Source organism: Ambystoma mexicanum, chromosome 11, assembly GCF_040938575.1.
Source record: "Ambystoma mexicanum isolate Mex_15411 chromosome 11, UKY_AmexF1_1, whole genome shotgun sequence".
NCBI lineage: Eukaryota > Metazoa > Chordata > Amphibia > Caudata > Ambystomatidae > Ambystoma > Ambystoma mexicanum.
The window spans coordinates 847,555,422-847,582,392 of NC_090934.1; the positions used below are offsets into that span (position 1 = coordinate 847,555,422).

Consider the following 26,971-nt stretch of genomic DNA (forward strand, 5'->3'; position numbering starts at 1 on the left):
TTTTCGCCTACTACATTCTTTTATACAAATTCAAAATCTCTAAATATGAAAAAACACTTTCTGTTACCGTCTTTGTTGATAGCTGCTGGTCATTAATTAAATACATAAGGATAGGCTCATCAAATGAAGGTGTACATTCAGAAACGGGACTGCCTGTGCGCATGAGTAATGTGAGCAGTCCATCCATCAAAACATACAGATCAACGTTAGGTGCACATTCCAAAAGTAGTTCAAAATCGATTTTAATCACATTACATTAGAGGTATTAGGTGTCAATGTTGGAACGTGTTGCTGACACTAATTATAGTAGTTCAAAGGTGGTTCTTCAATGTTGTCTTAAAATTACCCCATCATTGAAATTCAATTGTGATGTCATTTGCCCCCAAACTGGCCATACATTGCCCAAAGTCCATGTACGTCAAGACGTGCATGTTGAAATGGATATCTTGGGTAAGAAATTCACAAATACAATCTCTTGGCAACCATGCATGAGATAACAGGCCATTCAAATGATCCCTGTGGGTGGTGCTGTTGCGGAATTTGCACAAAATATTAGTCTGTATCAGGCTAGCATGACATTGAAAATATGTCAGGCCAAGTGAATTGGTGTTCAGTGTTTGTGGGTACAGTGACAGCAGTCCATCAATGGTGCATGAAAATACCTCTGCGCCATCCTGATCAATCGTCTCCGTGAAAACCTGGGCATCACGGGTCAGGACCTGGAGTGGGTGACCTCCTTCCTCTTGCACCGCCCCTCCCAGGTCCCTTTCTCTCTGCCACCTCTCTTGACCTGTGGCGTTCCCCAGAGCTCTATCCTCTCACCCTAGTTTTTCAACTTCTACTTGGCCCCTTTGACCCACCTAGTCTTTACCTTCTCCTCTAACTTTCAGTATTATGCAGATGACACTCAGCTTTCCTTCAGTCTCCCCTCAGCCATCTCTCCTCTCTCACTCATTCCTGACTGACTGTCTATCCAGGATTCAGGAATCAGTGTGCCTCCAACGATCTCTGCCTTAATGCCAGTAAGACAGAGATTATTCTCATTGAGACCCCTGCCCCTGCTTTCCCTCTCTCACTCTGGCCACCCTCCTTGGGCCCTCTTCCTTTGCCTTCCTGCGAGGCAAAAACCTTTACCTCTTTCTCTCCCCACATCTCGGACATGGCCAAGAAGTCCCACTACCAGCTGCACCTCCTCAAAGGGACTCTTCCCTTTCTCACATTCCCCCACATGCTCACTGTCTCGAGAGCCCTGGTTCTCTCTAGGCTGGACTACTGCAACAGCCTCTTCCTCAATCTGCATTCCATTACTCTTCGCTCTCTGCAACTAATCCAGAACAGGAGTGCAAGACTTATCCTTGGCCTCAAGCCCAGGGGCCGTATCTCTCCAGCCCTGAAATCTCTTCACTGGCTTCTGGTGGCTGCAAGGATCAAGTTCAAGACCCTTTGCATTGTTCACAAGGCTTTCTGGGGCTCGCACTACATCAAACACTCTCTTCCAAAATACCTTCCTTCTCAAACCTTTTGCTCAGCTACCTCCAACTCTCTAAGGGTTAGACGCTTCTTCGGGCAGAGAGTGGGAGGTAGATCTCTCTCCTCTCCAAGTGCCTTCCTCTGGAATGGCCTCCCTGCCCCTCTCAAACTTGAGCCAGACCACCTGAAGTTCCAGAAGCAGCTCAAAACGTTCCTCTTCTCCTCTGCTTTCTCTCCCGCCCCTGCTGACCTACCTGACCTGCCTGTCTGCTGTATCGACTGGTTCCTTGGCTAACCTAAGAGTCTCACTGGGTAGCAGGATCTTTCTTGATCAGTCACTCTTGTACTGCATCCGGCCCTACCACGCACTTAGGGTCTGTAACTGTAACCCTAGAGTCCCTTGTTCTCCTTGCACTACCCAGAGCCGTGCTGCCCTGTTTTCCGCTCCCCGCTCCCTTGCACTTCCCCCCTCCCTTTCCCCTTGCACTTCTCGTTCTCGCACTTGCACGATCTAAATGACACAATGCCTAGTGAGATCGTTTGTCTTGTCCTCCCTCTGGCTTCGCTCCCTTGTCTTGTCGCGCCTAGAAACACTTGGGCAGAGGCACATTATAAACGGCTTGTCATATCATGTGCACGCTCTCATGGCACTGTCACAATCATCCTCCTTTCATGTTGTGCATCTGAAATGAGGATATGGTACCCATCGAACTTTATCCGTATCAAACCCTTAGTGCTGCGGTTTTGATTTGTGCTATTGGGCATGCTTATTTCACACCGAAATTGACCAGGAGCTCGACGAAGACAGACATTGCGAATTAACGTTTATGCTTCAATTACATAAGAACAGAATTATGTAGACGTTGGCTGGGAGCCTGGCACTGCAACACAGAGCTCTTAATGAAATGCTGAAAAGGGAACTTTATAAAGTTGATGTTGCCCGTTGCCAAGAATAACATCCCAGACCGAAAATGAAGCCGCGAAACTGAAAATGTAAAAATAACTCGTTTAAAATGAAAGGAATGCAAATAGTAAAAATAAAGACATTTTAAAATAAGAAACACAAATAACTGAAGTATTTGTTTGTTCTGTTCTTTGCAATGAAAAAAGGAAATTCTATAAATATATGCATTTGTTTGAAAAATGTGGTTTGGGTTTCTTCCAGAAGAATCCCTTTCCTACCACCTCAAACCGACACCCCATAATTTGCACATGCCTATTTGCATCCAACCACAAACGTGTACTCCAAGCCCCCTTGCAGCACCCTTCTGACCCCTTCACCTGCACGAAGTCTGTTTTCTGTTTCTTTTCTCCCTAGTTTATGATTCAGGTTATTTTCGTTATCTTCATTTTGAACTTATTTTCCGTAAACGTAATTTTGACAGCCTTATCATCATTCTTCCTAATTTTTTTCACACTTATTTTTAGTGTGTGCCTTTTCTAAAACGTGTTTTACTCGTGTAGATCTTACCATAGAGGGCAACAAGATAATAAATCCATCTGATAGGCGGCGGTGCGAGGGATTGTTTGCGATGGGGGAACATTTTTAGGGGTAGAAGTTTTCAAACCCGTTTTCATTTCACTAAATTGGCTACAATCATAGGAAAGAAAACATGACCTTGACTACACCTAGCTTTACACATGTTTGCCCATCTGCAAGGTTAAAATCAAAAAGCTTTGGGGAATGCAGTCCAGTATTCTGATTGGCAGGCCCTATCACATGTCCAGTATTCTGATTGGCAGGCTCTATCACATGTCCAGTATTCTGATTGGCAGGCCCTATCACATGTCCAGTATTCTGATTGGCAGGCTCTATCACATGTCAAGTATTCTGATTGGCAGACCCTATCACATGTATTGCTGTTCATTCTTACTTTTTACAGCCCATAAATATATTAAGTCCACAGTCAAAGATGTGCTCTGTATAACCAAACCCTGGACGGTGTTTTAGATATAAACACTGGACGTTTATTGTAATATTAACTGTATTTTATTTCAATGTCATATATTTTATGCTTTTGTATATTTTATCATAGGTTTGTGTTGTATTGCTTTGGGAGTTATGCGCTAATTTAGCTTTTTTTGTTTACTCCAGAATAAAATATTGTCATTACTTGAAATAGGTGGGGTTTGAACCTGAAATGAAGTCGGCCAAACAAAGCAGAGTGAGAAACGTCAGAGAAGGCGAAAAGAAACAAACAGCACGGAGGAATAACAGAAAATAGGAAGAGGGGGAGGGGAACAGGCGTGTGGGGGGAGCAATAAAGAGGATACACAACAGAAAACAAGAGGAACAGAGGTGAGGGAAACCGAAGGAATGAAAGGACTTGCTTGTATCGCTCTCTATGCTTTGGTTTAGGACATCACACAGTACAGAGTTCCCTTTCCAGCAGTTGCGTGACTTTACCAACTCCTGACAGACTCCAATATGGCGGGGCATTGCATCCACGCTTTGGCTATGTGGACCAGGAATTATTTGGTCCAGTTTGAGCAAGTAATAAGGAATTGCTTGGGAGGAATGCCGGTCTACGCCTTGTTCATGGGGTTCCACTTTGCTAATTAGGTAGGCTGGACAAGCTAGTATGAGCGAATATCCCGAGTCCAATAATGAGTCTGGTCTGGCGTTTGGGCCCATTGCACTTTAGCTATGATGGGCTTCAGCCAGGGATTGGATGGACTGGAGGGAACACTGAAGATTTCACAATAGGCCAATGCACCCTGGCCCTCTTTTGTGTGGTAACCTATTGGATTTCCAAATGTTCTCATAGGAAAAGGGTTGGGCTTGCTGAAAGTGTGTAATATGAGGACACTTTGAACATTATGTCCACAGCCTCCTGTGGTTCCCAGTCCTGGCTTCATCAGACACCCACACAGGGTCTTGCAATAATCCAGTCTTGAATTACCAGCTGATTCCACGTTAAAGGTTGTATGCTGGAGGTAGAGCAGAGAAGTAAAGCATGGCCAAGGTAGGTTCTCTAAGAGGCTGCGTTGATCACGTTGAGGCTCATTTTTGAGTGAAGAATTACTCCCAGTCTCTTCAAGCATGCAAACAGGCTTAGTTTACAAAATAGGTAGGTATGTGTGTGTGTAAGTAGACTGGTAAAGCCTCATATCAAGGTACAGGGGGCTGTTACAGGCATATAACAAGCATGGGGTACAAGTGTGAATGCAGAACTGCAGAATGTAGAGCCTTATCTGTAGAGCCTTACAGACAAGACAATTCTTATGTGTTACGTTATGTAACCGGAGTGGAAAGGAGACGACACACACACCGGAAAGACCGCGCCAAGTGTGCTTGTGCCACTTCAGTGGGGCACTGCAAGTGGTGATTGTAGTCCCAATGCAGCGTTAGTCCCGATGCAGTGTGAAGGATTTGACATGCTCCAGTAGGGTCGCAGCAACAAGGGTGCTAAGCCACAGCGGTGTCGCACCGCATGGTGTGCCGGAGTCAAAGGGGTCTGGTGGCGTGATCGTATTAGGTTGGATGACAATGCTTTAGAGTCATTAGTCCACAGGACACTGGCAGTGGGGCGTGCAGGGGACAATGTACACCTTGCTTGGTGTAATTAAAAGGCGGGGCTGGATGCTTATAGATAGGTTGCGTCAAAGCGATGGCCAGCGGGTTCAGAGGGAGTTTGAAAACAGTATGATAATAGCATGATGCAAAGATCGCAAGAAAGGCGGCGCCTTGGCGGCCATTGCCGGGCAGGGCCAGACAGGGAGAATAAACAGAAGGCCTTAAACGACAGCCTTTAACAGGGCTGGCATTTACTATTTGTCTCCACTATCCATATCTACTTTAATCACTAACTTTGTGTCTTACATTTTATTACTAACATTGGTGTCTTACATTCCATATAGTTTACGATAATGGGGTGGCACCAGAGGTGGCCAATCAGATTCCAGGGATACCATATGCTCCCAAGTTGTTTGTTTTAGCCAGATTTATGAGGGTGTCTCCCAATAGACAGTACATGTTGGTATTTAAGAGCCTCATGCTGTACTCTCAAAATGAGTTTGGTTTTCCCATTGAAGGTTGCCTTCTGCATCCATGTCTTAATCCAGTCTAGCTCTTTGGTCATGGTTTCAAAGGAGATCCAGTCTGGGGTGCCTGTGAAGAGACGAGCATATCTTGCATGACAAATGCAAACAGGCTCGGACCGGCCCACAGGGGAGCAGAACTGGTCAACATGGGCCTGTTTTCTGAGCCAATGCTAGCCACTTTAATGACTTGGTGGACTGTACAGCTGGGAGTTTTAACTAAAGTTACTGGCCTAATACACTTTAAAATGTAGCTTTGTATTTACAAATTCTCCTAAAGCAACGGGTCTGCGTTTACTTCTCAACCAGTTCTGAAAAGTCACAATTTGAGATCCGTGAATGAGGGCCACTATTTTTTTGCTTCCTGGACAGATTTTGTGTCCCAGATCGACCTTGAATAAAGGAGTATGCATTGTAGCTTTTAAACAGAAAGTGAGGACAGAGTGGACTTCTGCATTACTCCACACATGAAGATATCTGCTATGGAGAAAAAAAGGGCCTAGGATCACCTTTTGTGAACAACCAGCCAGCAAATCAAGGAACCAGATGATGGAGTTAGCCATGATCCTGCCAGCCCCTGCCCCCTTTTCAAACAAGAGAGTCCAGCCAAAAATGCAGACAAAAGGTCCATAGGACTAGAAGGGCTGTGCTTGCCTCGTCTATCATCCTGAAGGCTGCATCCCAACTATTAACGAAAGCAGACTCCAGTCCATGTCACAGCCGGAGCCTTGTGTGATGAATCTGATGGTGTCATCACTTCTTTCCCCACAGTGACCTCTCCCCATGTGTCCAGGGGAGGATAGCCACTACCTGATACTGATCCTGGGGGCGGCTATATGAGGGAGGATCGCATGGGGGGAGGCAACCCTCAAGGGAGTGACACAACATCATTGGGTGAGACGCGGTATCCCCACCAATCAATGAACCCTAAACCCCCTTCTTAAAACCTTAAGAACCATTCCTTCCCTAACGGACTCATGGGTTGTGCTTATTCTACCATTCCCCTAAAAAGTACTGCGACAAGGAAGAATAACAGTATCCTAAATGAAAATCACTTTCCCAGTGCTGTGACGAGGGAGAAATAAGGAGGAATGATGATCACTCCTAATGAGAACCATTTTCTGCAGTTCAGTCTTTTCCCCAACAACTGAGACAAGAAAGAGGCGAGGATTAATAATAATCATTCCTAATGAGAACCACTATCAGCAATCTAGCCATTCCTCAAATCCTATTGGCCAAACCCAGTATACAAGCAAGGACTCGGGAAGTGTGAGAGAGTTCCTCCATGGAGGAGCTGGCTGCAGGATTCATTTGCAGCAGAAGAAGGGGCCTTGAATGGTATCCCAGAGAAGTGAAGGGGGAACCATTGCACCCCCACAGCTTGCTGAGAACTGGGGACCACTGGGGGAACTCCAGGAACTGCTTGCACCCCCAAAAAGGGAGCGAACCCCTGGGCACCAGCAGTGTGCCAGAGGGAAACTGGAGGCTCCCTCACTGGGGAAGTGCAGCTGAAAGCAGGAGGTGTTCTCCAGCTCAAAGCAAAGCAAGGTATTGGCGGTGGCGCAGGAGTCCAGAGAGCTACAAGGCGTCAGAGGATAGGCTGGTGAGCAACGCGCTTTGGAGAGGTGCGCTGGAAAGTGGAGCAGAGCGCAAAGAAGAAAGTTGTGCTTCCTGATGGTGTCATAGGCTGGGAAACCATCCAGACCACAGATGCTCACCGAAGACGCTGAGAAGCCCAAACTCAAAAGCTAGTGAGCCAGGGGAAGGGGTTGGGACACCAAAGCACTGTCGGGCAGTGTGACAAAAGCCCTAGACAGTGGGCCTGGGGTCTGGAACCCACAGTACGAACTGGGAGAAGACCAAGTAGGATCTGAGACCCACAATACTAATTTGGGGAAGAAAAGCCTGGGAGAGGTCAAGGGGAGTGAAGGAGAAACCTGTACCTTGTGAACTTTCTAAAGCTATTACAAGTGTGCAGCAAGTCCTAGCAGAAGAGTATACCAGACAAAAGTCAAGTGTGGGTAAAACTGCATAAGAGAACTTGGTTAGTTTTGAACATTTGCTTTGAATTGAAAGAATCCTGGGTACGACACATGGTCCAATCTGGATCGCCTCCAGACTACCCAGAATGGCGCAGTCAGAGCTGTTTTTGGTCTGTCCATAATCGACCATGTGTCTGAATTTAGGAGAAAACTACATTGATTGCTTGTGAAACCTGGAATCAGGCACAATATTCTCATCTTGACCTTTAACTGCCTGAACTCTGCAGCTCCTCAATAGCTGATTGATAGTATATCTTGTCAGGAAAAATTTAGAACACTTAATTCTAATAACTCACAGATGCTTCATCAGTCCTGTTTCAAGTTTGATGTACGAGCTCCTCAAGAATGGAATGTAATTCCTGTTGCTTTAAGATCTTGCACCACCTTAGTAAAGTTCAAGAAATCCATTAAAAATTTGCTTTTCAATCTCCCAGTTTGACCAATTAACATAGGGTGAAATTGTCCGTTTGCAGGTCATCCAAAATAATGCTGTGCGAGTTGTGTAAGGCTTGTGGAGATCTGATCATGTCTCCAACGCAAGGACGCGCTTGCATTGGCTTCCAGTAGAGAGCAGAATCACTTTTCGAACTTCTGGATTCCGCCTTGATATCACCATGTTGGCCCGGTGTCGTTTGTTCGTCTTGTCTAATTTGTGCGCTCTGAGGGCCCCGGGTGTGTAGCGCTTTACAAACATGCATAATAAATAAATGTATACTAAATAAATAAGGGAGTCATCCCCATTGAAAATCTGAACATCGACCACTGGAATCCTTAGTTAGAGTTAGTTCTGAACTTTTTGTTTTGGTGGAAATCTTCCTGGGGAAGGGAGTCGCCCTCATTGGAACTGTGAACAGTGACCATTTAAATTTTGTTGTGTTGGAGTTTGAACTTTTGCTTTGGATTTGAACTTGATCTTGTGCAATTCAAGAAGCAGAGACAGTACCCTTTGCACCTTAATGAAATTAAATGATATTTTATTTATATTGCGCTCGTACACAAGTGTTTCAGAGAGTTAGTTTTAGACTGTGAGGGCGAGGATAGGATTTTGGACACAGGACATACATTTATTTTGGACATCTTGACACTGGGCAGACCCTTAGTTTTAGTTAAGGAATTAAAATACCTCCTAGAGTGGGGACAGTAAGGCATTTTCCAACCCCTTTTACTTTGAATAAAAGTTTGTAACCACAAACATGACTTCTGTGTGTCCACGTCTCATTCCTGGCTCCTCACACCTGACTGCACAGATTGTAGACAACTGAAAAACTGTACACGTGTTTATGTACAACTCTCTTTAACCCTTAAGTGATAAGGGCATGTTTGTTCTCAATTACATAGGAGATCATTGTACGCCCCTTCCACTATGACACTTAAGAGGAGAAGAAAACACAGGAGGCGCAAAATATAACAAAGGAGAAACATACAAGGGGGGAAAACTGTGAAGTGAAAAAGCAGAGGATGTAGAGTAACAAAGCAGAGCAGAAAATGGAAAGTTAAAATATAGGAGAGGAAAATCAGTGGAAGGGAGAAAGACACACCTGTGGAATCACTGATGACCGAACAAGTTAAAGGGACAAATAGAGGAAGGATGACACAAAGAGAGGTCGAAGAATTATGAGAGTGCTAAGATACAACAGAACAAAGAAAAGAGAAACAATGCCTAGAAAAGGAAGGACTGTAACGTGTGCCAGGTAAGAGTGGACAATCACTAAGAGATTGGTTGAAAGAGTGGAAGTGAGAAATAGAAGAGGGTGAGAAATAGAGGAGATGAATTATTGAATACAGTCACCCACCACAAAGTTAAGCCATCTACAGTCCTTCATTGCAGAGTTCAGCCATCTACATACTGTCATTATGAATACATGGCCACTGTACTGTCACTCATCAAACAATGCAGACATCTATAGACTTGAACTCTCAGTAGACATGGTCGTTCACCTGAGGGTGCAGCAATCTATAGGATAGTTACTGCACAGTGAAAGGACCAATAAACAGCCACTCACTAAAGACTTCAACAATCTACAAACAACTCACCATAAAATGCAGCAATCTGTAGACATGCTTTCACTGCTGAGTTCTGTGATCACTGCAAAGTCACCAACTCTAAACTCAATCATTCGCCACAGTCTTGCATCGCATACTACAATGCAATAATGATAGTAACTTACCAGCCACTCGCTGAAGACAATCACCAGATTTACCCCACATAGTCACTCGTCCCAGCCATTATCTCACAGCAAGTAGTAACTGACTCTATAAAGTCAGTCCCAGCAAAGTTGGTATCTCACAGTGCACATGCAGTGTCTGTGGTAAATGAATACCAATCATTGAGGACAGTCACTCACATATGACAAAAGTACTCACTGCAGTCAATTACCGATTTTTCCTGATTATAGAAACAAGTCAATTACCAGATAGTAACTTATAAGAGACAAAGTCACTTACTAGAGACAGTTACTCAGTGGAGAGAAAATTTTTATCTATTTATTTAATGTGTAAAGCGCATAGACAAGCCCTGTAGGCATAATAGCACTGGGACAAGACACACAAACAATAAATCATCACAAACAGACTAAGGGCCTGATTCACAGATGCATGTTGTAATGGCTTAAGCCCATTGCGATAGGCTCTGTGAATCAGGCCCAAAGAGCGGTTGACTAAAATCAAGGGAGAGTAGAAGTGCAAGGTCAGTGAAAATGAACGGTTTTGAGGTCATGTTTAAATTTTGGGAAACTAGAGCACTGTCTTAAGTCAGGGGGCAGCGCATTCCAGTTGAGCAACAGGTGAAGTGCGAGCCTCCACAGTGGAGGGTGTGTCCAGGCAAGTGCTGAGGATAGACAGAAGCTGGGGGCGATTCTGTGTGGGAGGTCGAGGCCCCAGGGATAACAATAATAATTTGCATTTATATAGCGCTACGAACCCTCAGGCATCTGGGTGCTGCTTTTTATTACCCACGGTGTGGTACTCATTTATAGGCATGGGAAGGATTAAATGCAGAGTTTGGCCTTGCCGGGATTCGAACCTGTGTGGGTAGGCTCTGCACGGATGTCAAAGCAAGTGCTCTACTCGCTATGCTATCTGACCGGCTGCATAAGTGCCCTGAACACCAAACAAGCAACAGTGAGATTAGCAGAGGAGAGAGGGGGTGGAAGGAGGAGGTAAAGAGGAAAGTCTTGAGGAGCCTCGGGAATGAAAGAAAGTCCGGCTCAAGAAGAAGAGGAAGGGGGAGTCTGTTCCAAAGAAGGGAGCCATCTGAGGAAAGCGATTGACCTCCTGCCCTCTGTTTAGCAAAACACTTTATACACAAAGAGTTGGTGCCAGAGGAGCGCAGAGGTGTAGAGGGGGAAGATTTAGTATGAGAGAGTTTGAGATAGTGTGGTCCTCGGCCCCAGTCAGCCTTGTGGAAGATACAGAGGGATTTTAATTCAAGCCCTGAAGCAACCGGGAGCCAGTGAAGGCTTTTTAGGGCAGGAGAAATGTGGCCACTGGGCTTGAGGCCAAGGATAAGTCTTGCTGCCCCATTCTGGATTAGCTGGAGGGGTTGCATAGTGGAAGAAGGTAGATTCAGGAGGAGGCTATTGCAATAGTCAAGCCTAGAGAGAACCAGGGCTCTGGTAACATTGAACTTCTTGGGTAAGGTGAGAAAAGGTAGCATTCCTTTGAGAAGGTAAAAGCTGAAAGTGGGACTTCTTGCCAATGTCCTCAGTGTGAGGGAAGAAGGAGAGAGAGGAGTCGAAGGTGACTGCAAGGTTTCTGGCTTCAGAAGAAGGATCAGGGGGAGAGTCCATGGAGGAAGGCCAGAGTGAAGGGAAGAAGTCGGAGCAGGGGTCTCAATGGGAAGGACCTCTGTTTTTCTGGCATGGAGGCAGGGATCATTGGAAGTGCACCAAGCATGGGTGGTATAAAGGTAGTCAGGGGTGATGGAAGGTGCAAGAGGGTCAGCAGAAAGTTTGAAGAAGACTTGTGTGTCATCTGCATACCATTGGAAGTTGTGGAGAAGGAGGAGATAGGAGTGCCAGCTAAGTAAGGTAGATGTTAAAGAGCCATGATGAGAGGATATAGTGCTGGGGGGTCACCACAGGTGGAGAAGGAAGTAGGAGAGGAGAAGGTGCCCAGGATGACGTGGGAGGGGTGCTCAGTTAGGAAGGAGGTCAGCCAGTCCAGTGCCCACCCCAAGATACCAAGAGTATCGTGGAGCCTTTGTATGAGATGGAGTGGTTGACTGTGTCAAATGCAGAGGAGAGATCAAGAAGGATGAGGACAGCTGGGGAGTTGGAATCCAGGGATGCAAGCAGTTCTTAACGGGTGTTCAGAAGAGCAGTTCCATGCCTCTGGATGCTCAGAATCCAGATTGTTAATCATGGAGACCAGCAACAAGTTCAGTGTGAGAGTTGAGTTTGGGCAGGGCCAACTTCTCAAGCAGTTTCACCCGAAAGGGGGTGATGGAGATAGGGCAGTAGTTGGCTGGACAGGTAGGGTCTGCTGACATTTTCTTAAGGAGGGGCGCACAAGGGAGTGCTTGAGGGAGGAGGGGAAGGAACCAGTAGCAAAGGAGTGGTTGCAGAGATCAGTGAGTGGAGGGGCAAGAGTGCCAATGCTGTTCTTGATGGTTCTGGATGAGCACGGGGAAACCTGTTTGGAAGAGACCTTCATGGAGCGGACAACTCTGGTGACTTCTTCAGGTGTAACAAGGGGGAAGGATGAGAAGGAGGAAGGAGAAGGGTGAGTGTCTAAGGGAGGAAAGGGGGTGAGGGATGGGTTGGGTGAGTGAGTAACAAGGCTGTTCAGGATGTTCTGAGTTTTGGTGGTGAAATGAGTGGCAAGTGCACTGCAGAGGGCCTGAGAAGGAGTAGAGAGGGAGGAGACTGCAGAAGATTTTCAAAAAGTTCAGCCGTGTTGTTGGATCTGCCAGATACCCGTGCCTGAATGTGGGCCCTTTTCTTGGCATGGATAGAGAGTCTGTATTGCCTTTGGAGCAGGCGGCAGGCCAGTTTGCCACTTCCGTTCTGCAGCTCTGCACTTTCGTTTCAGGGCTGCCAGTTCGGAGTCATACCAGGTGTTGCGCTTAGAGGCAAGTTTCAGGCGGTTCCTCATTACTGGGGCAAGAATGTCGAGGGTGTTTGTGCTGGACAGGTGGAAGTTGCTGAGAGCAGTGTGGGTGGCAGAGTCTGAGTTGAGGGTTAAATGGGATAAAGGTGGAAGTGAAAGCAGCAGTTAACACTCATTTCGTCAGGCAGTGGTTTGTAAACGAGGATGGCAGGGCTTTTGGAGGTGCAGTCACAAGGCCATAGGGACTCAGGTGGGAGGAGAGAGGAGAGTGGTCTGACAAGAGAGAGGGGTGACCAGAGGAGATGAGAGAGGGAGGTCAGAGTAGATGAGGGCATCCAGAGTGTGTCCAGCAGAGTGGGTTGGACCAGAAGGGAGAATGGGGAGGAATAGAGAGGTCCAGAGGTCAATGAAAAGAGTGGATGCTGTGCCAGGAGAGTCCAATTGGATCTTAAAATCACCCAGGAGGAGCAGGTTGGAGGAGGTTGAAAGTAAGGAGGAACAGAAATCAGCCCATTCAGAGAGGAACAGGGAGGGAGTGCCTGGAAGCTGGTAAAGGGTAGCAATAGTCAGGGTGGAGGAGAGAGAGATTACCAACTTGCATACCAGGCTCTCAAAGGAAGAGTAGAGACTGAAGTATGTGACTTCATTGAGAGTTCTTGATCCAGAACAAGACCCAGAGTTTTAACTTTGGGGAGCTTGGCTATGTTACATGTTGTGATGGCAAATGATATTCATTTCCAATTTTCCTTAGCCACAGTGCCATACCCACAATCATGCGCCCTGTTTCTTTAGTATTGAGAGCAAGGCAGTTGTCCACCGTCCAGGATTCAATCAGATTATAGATATTATTCACTGTGATGGTGTCTTTAGCATGATCCCCTGAAACTGCATATCATTTGCGTAATTGCCATATAAACACCCTTTTCCTTCTACAATCTCAAAGAGTGGGATTGTGTAGATGTTAAAAAGCGTAGGTGAGATATACGCCCCCTGAGGTACTCCACAAGATACTGGATGGTTGTCGGCCATGGAGTCATTGTGGAACACTTTGGCTTTACGTCCAGAGAGGAAGGAGTATATCCACTCTGCTGCATCTGGGGAAAATGTTGCTATATTCCTTAGTCTTTGAACCGGTATGGTATGAGCCACCAAGTCAAAGGCAGAGGACAACTCTAGTAGCATCAGCAACACTGTGCTACCCTGATCAAAATGATGTAGAATATTTGCCTTAAAGTCTAGCAAGGTGGATTCTGTGCTGTGAGCACTCCTGGATACGGATTGCTTATGACCCAGAATGTTATGTAATTCTAAGAATTCTTGGATCTGTGTGTATTGAACCTTGTATAGAGTTTTCTGCAAAAAACGGGATGTTGGTGATGGGGCGATAGCTTTCAGGTTGGGCTGGGTCCAGAATTTCTTTTTCAATAGTGGGGAGATCCATGCTTGCTTAACCAGAGTGGATACATTATTTTCCCGAAACGAACAGGTGATAAATTTGGTCATTAATGGGGTAAGTTGTTTTGCACAGGCTTTAATGACTGAGGTGGGGCAAGTGAGGTAGGTTTAATGTTGGACAACACCTTAAAGATTTCCGCTTCCGTCACTGTCCTAAAACTAAAGACGGAAACAGAGAGGGAGGGGCAATGTTTCCCGTAACAACCCTCATGGCAGCCAAGATGGTGTGATTGGCAGCCACTTTTTCTCTGATGTTTTCCACTTTTTTGTATCATGCCCTCCTGTATGGTGGCACACCATCTGGAATCCTTGATGATCTCAGTTTAAGCAGGACATGGGTTCTCTAGCTGTTTTATTATTTTGAACAATTCTCTGGTGTTAGAGGAAGCACCATCAAGTCAGTTGTCATAGCAGAGCTTCTTAGCCTCACGAATGCCAAGTGTATGCGCTTTCGCAGCAGTGGCATATTTAGTTTTATTATCTGCTAAGTGGTCGTTTCTCCATGACTGAAACGCCCTTTTTTTAAATTTCTTTAAGATTTTGGATCTCGGCTGAGAACCATGTTTTAGACGGTGCAGTCCTAGTAAGATGTGTTTTCTCAGAAGCCAAGTGATTAACCGCCTTCATCAGTATTGCCTGATATGCTTCAGCCAGGTCATTTGCCCTGTTGAGGTTGGGTAGATTATATGGGGTGAGTCCAAAGTGTGGCTCCATGGAGGAAGGGAACAGTTTGCGCAAATTCCTATATTTTGTCCAGACCCTTGTTCCTATGCTATGAATAGGTTGAGGGATGCAGGGCAGGGAGAAAGTCACAGAAAAGTGGTCCGTCCAAGTACAAGGATACACCTCAATGTTCTTGAGCTCAACGTTATGTGTAGCCAGCCAATCAAGCGTTCTTCCTTTATTATGGGTTGCTTCTTTCACATGTTGAAGGAACTCGAATTCCAACAGTGTGAAGTTGACCAGGTTGAACATATTGTCTGTAGGACCTAGTAGCCCTAAGTTCAGATCCCCCAGAACCATCAACTTGGCTGAGGGTTTGAGAAAGGGGATGACCACGATAGGTCAGAATGATACTGATGGTAGTATTGGGGTTGGCGGGTAGTTTGGCAAAATGAATTTCACAATTAGCTACAGAAATACCCATAATTTGATTAATATGAAGTGAAGTCTCATAAATGAGGGTGACCCCAACCTCCTGACCCAGTGAGCGAAATGAGTGAAGAATGTTGTGCCTAGTGGGAACAGCTAAGGAGCATTATTTACCCAGTGGGAATAGTTAATGTACACATTTCCTGGAGATGATTATTCTTTAGTTTCTCATATTGTAGAACATACAGTGTGCACAGTTACCCGTAGACTATAGTTTACCAAAAAAGACAGTCACTCATGGTAGAAACAGTCACTAAATGCAGACACTCATTCATTACAATCACTTAATGCTGTGCCCCTGAAGACAATGGCTTGGTATAGGCGCAGTCAATCACTGCAGACCGGAACTCATTGCAGACAGGCTCTCACCACAGTTATGCACTAAGCATTGCCACATTCTAAAGTAGCAGCCACTTACCAGAGTCATTCCCTAAAGTATAGTAGAGCGGTGTTGCTTCATATATTCATGCGCCAAAAAAGATTTCAAATGTCACAATTGTTACATCTTGCTTGTAAACTAGCCCTGATTTGAGAAAGGCACTGAAAACGCCGAAACACGTGTCATCACATAGGGCAATACACAAAAAAAACATCCAATAAAAATTGGAGTGTACCTTACCTTTGATACAGTGTGGCATTTGAAATCTTTTTTGGCGCATGAACATATGAAGCAGCACCGCTCTACTTTACATAAACTGAGTTGAGGAACCTACTTTATCCGTTTCTCACTTCATATACATGCGACACGCAGTGAGTTTGAATTATCGAAGAACAGAGAGCGCTTGGGTCCACTTGTTGGTACCGACTAAAGGGTTCCTCAATTTTTTGGTATTCCCTGAAGTATATCACTCCCTGTTATTATTTCCCAAAGTCGTTCATACAGGCATAGTAATTAAATAGAGACAATGGGGCTCATTAGAGGTTCCCTGGTAACTGCTGGTAATTCCGGTGGGATCCTGTGGAACTACCGTACCGTCTCCACCGGCTGATATCCCAGTGTTAACGGGATATTACATACGGCGGAGACGCCATTAACTCCCATTCCCATGGAGTCCAATAGGACTCTGTGGAATTGGGATGCTGCAATCACAGGCACCGGTAATACTGGTGCCTTTGATTGCGGCAATTGTCTGCCGGTAGGGGCCTGAACTATGGGCAGGTCAGGTCTGCGAGTAGGTCACAGCCCCTACCAGCAGAATTGGAGTTTTCAGATATGGGAAGGTGCCATTACACATTGTTACCGACACCTTATTTCCGGACCAGCAGACTCCTAATGTGCCTGAATGATTTTGTGACAACATAGACATGCATTGTAAACATTCGACCATTACTAAAAGTCACTCTTTACACACAAAGTATGGCTCTCACCCCCACTGAGGGGGGCGGACATGGCCTTTAACAGCCCACCAGCCCGAGACCAGGTAGGTGCGGGGGGCTTCGGCAAGGGGGGGGTGTCATTAAAGGCCATGTCCAACCCAGACAGTGGGAGTGAAAGCCATTTGCACCCCTGGGGTTATCCAGGGTACAAATGTTTTGTTTCCCTCAGCAGATGGGCATTGCTTGCGCAGCCAATCTCCCATGGAAACAAAATGATTTCTATGGCAGCGGCCGGGTAACGGGAGTAGCACCAGTACCAGAACACAAAGGTCTGGTCCAACAGATAAGAGAGGAGGAAGGGAGGGGGTGGGAAAGGAGAAATTATTGTTTTGGGGGAGTGAGCGGGGAGGCAACAGGGAGAGACTCCTTGTTGGCTCCACACATTAAAAAAGAAAATGGCACCACCTGGGGAAGGGCCTCAGGTGGCTGGAAGCAGCGGCAGAGAATGTGTATTCTCGCCGACTGTTCCAGCCACCTGCTTGGCTAAACACCCTTCCCTGGGTGTGGATCGTCTATCACAAACACAGTAAATCACCAGAGTCATTCACATCAGTCTATACAACTGCAGGCCCAGTTATTCATTGAAGAAAATGAATCCCACGATCATTCACTTAGTCATTCACTGCAGTCATGACCAAGTCACTGAGTGTAGTTAGTCACTTGTTGCAGTTACTTATAATAGACAGTCACTCATAGAAGCGTGCAGTCATCTAAACAGGGTAATTCATTTCAGACTGTATTGATCGTCAGGCCGTCACTCACTGCAGAGTTCAGACCTCTATCTAGTCACTGATAACAGAGTGCAGATGCCTATGAAGAGTCACTAACTGCAGAGGGCTTCCGTACACAGTTGATCATTTCCTATAAAGTGCACAATTGCACAGAGGGGATGCTTCCCTCTGCCCACCAGTGGGGAAATGGTATGCTCCATGCAATTTTACTTATTTATGGGTCATAGTGCAAAAGAAAAGTGCTCAACGTAAGGTAAAACATGTTTATCATGTTTCTTTTACACTATGATTGTGAAAAGTAATAAATGTCTGCTGCAATTTCCTGTGTGATGCTCCTGCTTTTACCAGTGCTAATTTCAGGCGGATTGCATAGGAATCCATTGCATAACTTCCAGAATGACATTTTCATGCTGGCAGTGATGTTGTTTGTTTTCTCAGGCAGATTGGTAAGCAGGTGGGCATGCACAATCTGCTCCATCTTACCTTCCCACCATGGAAATCCATCACGCATCTGTAAAAGTGGCAGAAAAAGTGTTGGTTACCATTACCAGCGCCTATTTCCAATCAATGGTTTCGAACATCACCCTTATAGGGTTTCATTCAATAGACGTACTCACTTCAGAACCTCTAGCACCGACTGGAGAGTGAAGCTATTGACAATCATTAAGAGCAGAGTGCAGCAATCCATAGACAGGTACTCAACACAGCAAGTTGCAGACTCCCACTGTCGTAAGTTAACTGGACTTGGCAATGATTTGCAATAACTTACTGCAGAATGCATGAAATGATATGATATTTATAACGCACTTAATACCCAGAGGTTTCTAAGCACAGACCCGGGGATCGAACCTGTGTTGCTCCGTGTTGTCTTGCTTCCAAGGCGAGCACGTTGCCACTGAACTATCTTCCCGAGTCCTATATCTTCCAGGTACCTGTAGCGATCTATGGAGAGTCCCAGTCTGAAAAATGCAGCTATCTATTGAAAATCATTCACTGGAAAGTGCAACTATCCATTGACAGTCACTCACCACAGAGTCTATGATCTATAGGCGAATTCAGAGAGCGCGTCAATTTTGCCACACGCTGCACTAACCACAGGCTGAAACAATATATATGCAGGTACTTTGAAAGGAGGGCAGCAGCCTGTAGAGTGTGACTCAGAATAGTATGCAGGCATTTATAGATGCTCACTCATTGTAAAGATCAAGTGGGGGCTAAATGGTCCTTTGTGGTCTCAGACTGTGTTGTGCAGTTTTAAGTCTGTTTGCTGTGCTTACCACTGGAAGAGGAGCCTTACTCGCTGTGCCTGCTCGCAAGTGTTCAAGACCGCCAGAATAGCCCAGAGCACCGTGCGGACGACAAATGGGGGTTAAGTGGTCTGTTGTGGTCCTTTGGGGACCAGAGGATCCACGCCTGTCCCCCCTTTCCCTCCCCACCTACCCCTCGCAAGGTAAGCAAGTAAAGAAGCTTATTGTCTGTTTACCCTTATTGACAAAGATCATTTTTAACTATCACTAGAAGACAGATCCCTGATTGTGCCCTTACTTAGGAAATGCCCGGGAAAGTGGTCAATAAGACCAGGACCTACAATTTAAGGAAGTGCAAAATTTACCGAAAACCTGCACAAGAAGGACATGAACCGAATAATGTGAAACCTTAAGAGGCCCCAGTCACGGAGGCGAGGGGTGGGGGAGTTTAAAATTCTGATTGTTCTGTTGCTCACTCATGAGGCAAAATAAATACCTTTTCCCAACTATATGCTGAGGCTAACAGAGGATTTAGCAAAACGGGTGAAGTTATGAAAACGCAAACAGAGGGGGCGGCTCCTTTGGAAAATCTGCGTCGCACCTGTTCTGATTTTGACAACCTAGATAATAACCCACTGCTGGATCTCTGTTACTCCTTGCAGGGGGCAACACTACTGCAAACATTATTTATAAATACTTCTAATGAAACCCCTATTAGCACGACAGTATTATCGCTGACGATCTCACCTGTACCTATCGCCCAAGGCAAATTACAAAGATGTCTGCAACCCTGAATTTACACCCAGAGCTGGTTGAAGACTGTAGTGGGGTAGAGACGGCACAACCCAACTGTACAACTAATAGTACCATCAGTGGCACAAATTCTAGGCTTGGAGGCTGCAGTTTTCTGCAACAATTCTGCTGAAATGATGTGGCACATTTCATGAATACTTAAAACTTCAGGGCAATTCTATACTGTCCCTGACAAGTCTTCTTCAGGAAAAAAAACATCCGATCTAAGATAGAGTAACCAAGGCAACATGGAAAAGGCCCAACCAGCAGAGTCCCAGGGCAACACCTCCATGCGGAAGAGCCTAGAGGAAGAACATGTTCCGGCAGAAAAGGAGGGCAACTCAATCATCTATGTGATGAAAAAAGGAGAGGCGTCTGGCCAAACCCCAAATACTTCATGAGGAGAACTCAGTTACATGTGCAAATCCTTCTGTGAGTGACCACCCCTAACGAACCGTTACATTCAACCATCGCTTCACTCCCACAGCCTAAATGTAAGTAGTCTAGGAAAAAAGAAATGTGGAGCAAAAACAAGTGCACAAAGAACACGGGCACGCTAAGTAGCTTGCTTGTTAAGGAGGGAGGAGTAGGACCTGTAGTAAACTTGGAGGAAGACCCATATCAATCTATATCCGACTCTTTTAATGTTAGTCAAAATAGAGAGTCCATTGATGCATTCAACCATGGGAAACAAGATCCCTCAAGACGACTGGTACCGGCATCTCCACTTGAAAAGCAGAATTTGGACAAGCCTGAGAGCCTTATAAAAGTCTTGGATTCGAAGATATTTACGATTGGTGCGGATCCGCCTGTCTCAATGAAGAAGACGATAGACCGCTCAGAACTATTAAAACTGCTCCACATAATCCCCACCTTAAGAGTATTCAACTCAGGTGATTTTGATTTTGCGGAGCCCATGGTTATTAATAATGGAAATATATCACGCACCCACTTTCAGGCCCCAGAAAGTGAACGCTTGATATGCCAATATCACGCACCCACTTTCAGGCCCCAGAAAGTGAACGCTTGATATGCCAATATCACGCACCCACTTTCAGGCCCCAGAAAGTGAACGCTTGATATGCCAATATCACGCACCCACTTTCAGGCCCCAGAAAGTGAACGCTTGATATGCCAATATCACGCATCCACTTTCAGGCCCCAGAAAGTGAACGCTTGATATGCCAATATCACGCACCCACTTTCAGGCCCCAGAAAGTGAACGCTTGATATGCCAATATCACGCATCCACTTTCAGGCCCCAGAAAGTGAACACTTGATATGCCAATATCACGCACCCACTTTCAGGCCCCAGAAAGTGAACACTTGATATGCCAATATCACGCATCTACTTGTACAAATGTGGCCTATGTGGTAGATAGTGAAGCACACATCTTCCCCCTGCCACTGTCTGCTGTGAAAAGTGCAAGAGTGGATAAAAAAAAGTATCTAAAGATTGCAATGATAAAGGAGACACTCCAGCTGCGATACCGAATGAAGACACACGCGGCCGGGAGTGGTTACAAAATGTCCTCATTAGACAGGAAACAGAAAATAAATAAACGTGCAAAATTGCCAGCTGGAATACCAAAGGCCACTCACAGATACTAGTGAAAGACGGATCCCTAGGCACTCTTTTAAATGTCGACATGTTTCTGTCAAAGGAAACCTGGTTGGTCTCCCCATACATATTGACGGCTTCCACTCATATCAAGAGGTTGCAAAGAAAGGCCCACAAGGCCGTCCTTATGGGGCCTCAGCATTGCAGTGAAACAAGGCCTGAGCTCAGTTGGACTATTACCAAAGGATAGTGATGGACACGTGCCAATTCCATACAGCGAGGGAGAAGCTTGCAAACGGATGCTCGTATTGAATGTGTATGTTCCACCAGTTGGCTAAAATATTGAGGACAACTTTGACTATGTAGAAGTAGTTTGGACGGAATGGGCAGGGGAACAGAACCATGAAGTGGCATTAGTGGGGGCTAGGGGTAGATCTAAATGCCTGTTGCCAAGACGACAACGAGTGTGCTTCTTTTTGAAAATGTCAGCTCAAGAAGCGTGATGTTACAAAAAATGTCAAACAAGCAAGGCAAACAGTGGTTGTCTTTTTTTAAAGAGTGGGAATTGGCTCTCCTAAATGTTAGAACAAAAGGAGATTGTCCAGGGAAGGCCATTTGTGGAAAAGGTAGAAGTTGGGCAACCCTTGTTTATTTTTTTTGTAGCAATGCGCTCTTAGAAAATATCACAGATTTTACTATCTCCTGCCCAGTGGATTCAGTGACCACGTGATTCTGTCCTTGACTGTGGGAAGAGCCACAAATAAGATAAAGTTAGCGAATAATGGAAGCTCTGAGACAAATCAGGCAGGTAATTGTATCCACTGATCAAGTAAAAGTATAGAAAAAGATTCCGCTGCTATTTCTCATGCCGCCCTGTATACATTTTGTAAACGTAACCGTCTTAACGCTAATGAAACGGAAGAGTGGCTAAAGCAGGTAGCCAACAGGGCACCTAGGGCGGGGGCCCATAAAGGTAGATAAAGAGCACGCAAATGTATTCAATGTAGTAATCTGGGATGCCAAGCGGAACTTCAGAAAGGGCTAAGGAAACTGAGAAATTCTATTGGCTCAGCGAGTGACAAGATGGTGAGATCGAGGATAGCCAAACGTAGCTACCAAAATTGGCTAAGGCGATGGAAGATGTCCATAAAGAACGCCCAGTGGCAGCGAATGTTAGGAGTATTAAGAGCAGAAAAACACGTTCACTTTGGTAGATTCTGTCGACAGCTAAGGGAAATAAAGCTAAACTTACAGTAAATCTGATCAAAGAGAAAGATTGGATAAACCATATAAGTAAAAACATGGAAGTTATCGACCATCCTCATCTAATTGATGCAAGCGGAGCAGAGCGATGACCAATTACAACGACTCAAGATGAAATTGCACCTGCCATAGTGAAGCTAAAGAACTCCAAGGCCCCAGGTCCAAACGGCCTTGCAAATGTTGTACTTAAAAAGGACCCAGAGGGGTTGACAAACATTCTTGAATTACTGTTTAAAAAGTCGTGCACAGAACGTAATATCCCCAAATCGCAGCATCACTCTATATTAATACTTGTCTATAAAAAGGGTGACAGGTAATTACCAGATAATTATAGACTGCTGTCCATGTTGGACATGACGGGGAAATTGTTTGCCTCCTTTGTGCTGAAGGAACTCCAGGGTTGAGGAGAAGGATACCTTGTACACCTTTCAGACAGGATTCCACCCAGGGTCATCTACAGCACACAATATAAGACTACTTGATAGGCTAATACGCAGGGCAACCATTAAGGGTAACCCAGTGCTCTATGTGACTTTTGTTGACTGCTGGGTGGCTTTCGACCGGGTCAACCATACTATTCTTTGGCACAAGATGGAGGCACTTGGATGCCCAGTATGGTTACTTTCTATAATCAAACTCCTGCATGCCAACACTTGTGCACGGGTCCGCTTGGACAATGAAGGCCTTATGTCTGCTAAGACAGCAGTAAACTGGGGAGTCAAGCAAGGTTGTGTGCTGGCTTCCCTGTTGTTTAACCTATACTTGGCAGACCTCTCACCACACCTGCTTGCCAAAGCCAATTGTTCCCCAGGGTTGGTAGCACCAGAGTCGCCAGCATGTTATATGCTGACAACTTGGTGATCTTTGATGACACCTAGTGTGGCATGAAAAGCATGCTTAATGAATTCGGGGCATACACAGTAGAAAATAATCTGGTAATAAACTTAGAAAAGACAAACGGCATGCTTGTGGCGGGGAGTAAAGTTCACTGAACAGCCATAGTAACACCAGTGCACACTATCGATTATGTAGATAATTACCCCTGTTTGGGTCTAGATATGAGTGCTTCGACTGATTATATCCTAATAAAGGGTATTGCATGAAAAGATCGAATAAAAAAGACTGAATGCACAAATAGTGTCCTTTCGGTATGGTTGAAAACACTGAGTACCAAAATACCGAACTAGAGGAGCAGGGATACAGGATGATTGTCCCCCGCCCCCCTAGTTCGGTATTATGGGCTGTGGGGGTCGCAAGGGTGTCCCCTGCATACATTACATGTGTGGCGGGGACATAAAAAAAAGATTGAGTTACAAAATGCGAACAGGTGTTGTTCGTAAATTTGTAACTCAATCTTTTGGTTATGGATTTTATAACGTACATCCCTGAAAAAGAAAGGCAAAAGTGGAATGCCCTATCACCTGGGCATGTTTGCTGAACAAACAGCAGGGTATTACTTAGAGGTCATCATAACCCTATATAAGCAATGCTATTGCCCGACGTTTGGGTGACAAATTCTTACATTTACCCACTTCTACCCCCATGGAGTTACTGAGACTGGAGTTGGGTCGGATCTCCCCCAGTAGCCAAGTACAAAGAAAGAGAGGAGAACTCTATATTCAATAAAGAACTGCCCCAAATGCCCTTTGCTTTTGAAAATTGGGGAGATCAGAAAACCGAAGCTAGAAATAGGGGCAGAACTTTTGCAGAATTAAGTGAGGAGCTCTTTGAACTTGTAAGTTGGATCCCCTGTTTTGAAGATGACAAGAGCTATGAAGCAGCCTTGAAAGAGGCTTTCAAAAGAAGAAGTGATCAGTGGGATTCGATCAAAAACTATACGCACCTATCTAGTCTGCGGAATGATGAATCAAATGTCATTCATTGACGACCCAAGCGTATCTACTCCAGAGCCCGCGCCCAGCAGTTCGTAACCTGATGTTGCTACTGCGTATTAATCAGTTGCCCCTCCTCACCGTACAGAGACCCCAATCAAAACTCACTCCCGAGCAGAGGTTTTGTCGAATATGCAAACTGCCCCATAAATTTGAAACAGCTACACACGTATTTACCGGGTGCATGAAATTAGGCACGCTATATGCGTGCATTCTGGTGCGGTTAGAATATAGTTACGTCACAATAAGATCCAGAGATTTCTGGAATTATTGCCTCAGCTCGGGCTCTGATTCTCTGCATGTTGCACTTTGTGGACTGTGGTTGTAGATAGAAAGGCACCTGAAGGCTTGAACTAGCAGTGATACAAAATTCAGATCAATCAGAAGTGATGGGTTATGCTGAGTCATGTATATTGATGAAATTGTAGCTGTTTTAATTGTGTTACGTTGTACATTTTGCTTGTATACATATTGAGTGAACGATTCGACTTGATATGATGATACTGTATGCTCGCGAAATCAATAGCAAATGAAATTGTAAAGATTTTTTAAATTCTTTATTGATATGTAAAAGTTCTTTTATAAACTTATTACAAATACTAATAAATAAAAAAATTAAAAAATCATTCACATCACAGTGAAGGCATTCGCATGTAAACCTTCACCAGAGAGTGCAGCATTCAATACACAAGCATTAACCACAAAGTGCAGCGAAACATATATATATATATAGACAGTTACTCGCTGGAGCGTGTATGGATCTATAGAGGCTCACTGGTGTTTAGTCACTCACTGTAGACTTGGCCTTCGTCTGTGCAGTCATGGCCCTTTATTGCATTTTGAACAATCTAATAGTCTTGGTCACCCACTGACAGTATGAATATGTCAAGTGTGGCTGCAGTTACCCTCTATGGGCAGCTAATAGAAAATGCATGGTGTCTCTCTTAGTGCAGCTTCTGGAGAACATAGCGAGCCACACAGCAGAAATAGTGGCATTCCCCTGCTTGATGAGTAGCAAATTACCAGCTGCCTCTAGCAATGGAAGCTGATTCCCCACCCCCATGCCCTGGCACCTAGACCAGTTCTGCACAGCCAAAGGGGATCATCAAGACATTCCACACCTGGATGGGCAAGGAATCCTCTCTGGTATTAGCCTTAAAGCGTCAGTACACCCATTTTGACAACCAGAAAGGCTTGAGGTTTTCTTTCACTGGGTAGGTTAGGTGATTTATAAGATACATCTCTGCAGGATTACAGGGTTTGAATAGTACACTTCCCCTATCTTGGTGCATAGCTGGCTGGTACCACGGGTCACTGGATTCCTTGTAGCTGGTGAGCTTCGGCTGTGAGCAGGAAGCTGCAAAGAATCTCTGAGAGAGGAAAGTCTGCTGAGTAGACCTCTTCTAAAGTGTGGCAGCAGGTCCAGAAAGACTTTGACCTCCGGCTTGCCAGAACCCCTTCTGGGAAATAGCTGTCCCTGTTGGACAGACGGCCTCTCAAGTGCCATGCTGGGACGAATTCAGGGCTACCAGTCTTTCAGCCCCTGACCGCCAGAGCTGATACTGCTGATGTGCTGTCCCACTGCTTAAATGTGACGCCATACTGCCGGCCTGCTAACTCCTCCATGCAACTGGTTCCTCCTATTGAAGAAGACTGGGTCATTTCAATAGGTAACGGGAATGACTTGCCAAGCATGGCATCAGTTGTCGCTAGTGAGAAGTGTTTACTCAGTAACCACCCTTCACCCAACATTAAAATTAACAACACCTCAACCATGTGAGCAGCACTAAACTCCTTCCCAGAGCTACCCTTGAAGGATGGGGAGGTACTCAGAATCCTGGAAATGCTCCAGATCCCTTCTTGACATCAGCCTCCAAACATTTTTAAATGCTGTATTTCCCCAGGAAGTGAGAAATCTGTTTAAGACTACATTGAGAACAGGAGTTGCTCCTGCAGATTGGATAATCTCAGAGAGACCTGCTTTACCCAAGAAACTGTCATTAGACCACAACGAACTCGGATACTTTGGACCTATTTCTCACCTCCCCTACCTGGCAAAACAGCTGCAACAGTTGGTGATCAGCCAATTCCAATTATTTGTGGAACAAAGTATTCTACTGGACCCTGCTCAGACTGGCTCTCACCTGGACAGATGTACCAAACTGGCCACTATAACCATTTTTGATTGTCTGGATGTCCTTGCCCATGTCATGAGAATCCACTTGAAGCCCAAATACAAGTGCAACAGTTGGTACGATTCTGACCTTGCTGCCCTTAAACGCAAGTGCAGGGCAGCAGAGAGGAAGTGAAGGGCCATGGGCGCACCCCCGGACAAACTGGTCTGCCACCTGCTCAAAGGGCAGTACAGACTCTCTGTCCTCTCTAAGAAGAGAGTCTACATCCAAGCCTGCACCTCTGCAGCAACTAACAACTCGGCTGAACTTTTCAAAATCTGCAAGGAGCTGGCCAATCCTGCTGCAGTCTCCTCCTCTCCTGTTCCCTCCCAGACCCTCTGCACGGGCTTGCCTCTCATTTCACTACTAAAACTCAGGACAACCTGTCCACCCTCTCTTCCACTACCTCCTCTTCCTCCTCCTCTACCACTCTTGGGCTGTCTGAGGCCGTCTCTCCTCCTCCTCTCTCCTCCTTTCCCCTGTTCACCCCTGACAATGTTTCTAGAGAAGTCAGATCTATGAAAGTCTCATCAAAACATGATCTCCCCTGCTCATCCAGAACAATCAAGGACAACATTAACACCCTTGCTCCAGCCTTGGCCGATGTCTGCAATCACTCCTTTGCCACTGGAACTTTCCTCTCCCCCTTAAGCACTCTCTTGGGCAACCCCTTCTAAGGAAGACCTTGGCCAATCCTTCCTCACCGGCCAACGTTCACCCGATCT

General features: G+C 45.5%; 1 protein-coding gene across 4 annotated transcripts in view; it reads right to left on the reverse strand.

Annotated features, from left to right (window-relative positions):
- Positions 1-26,971, reverse strand: part of LOC138503812 (PRKC apoptosis WT1 regulator protein-like) — a 149,679-nt gene that overhangs the window by 113,418 nt on the left and 9,290 nt on the right. The window lies entirely within an intron of this gene.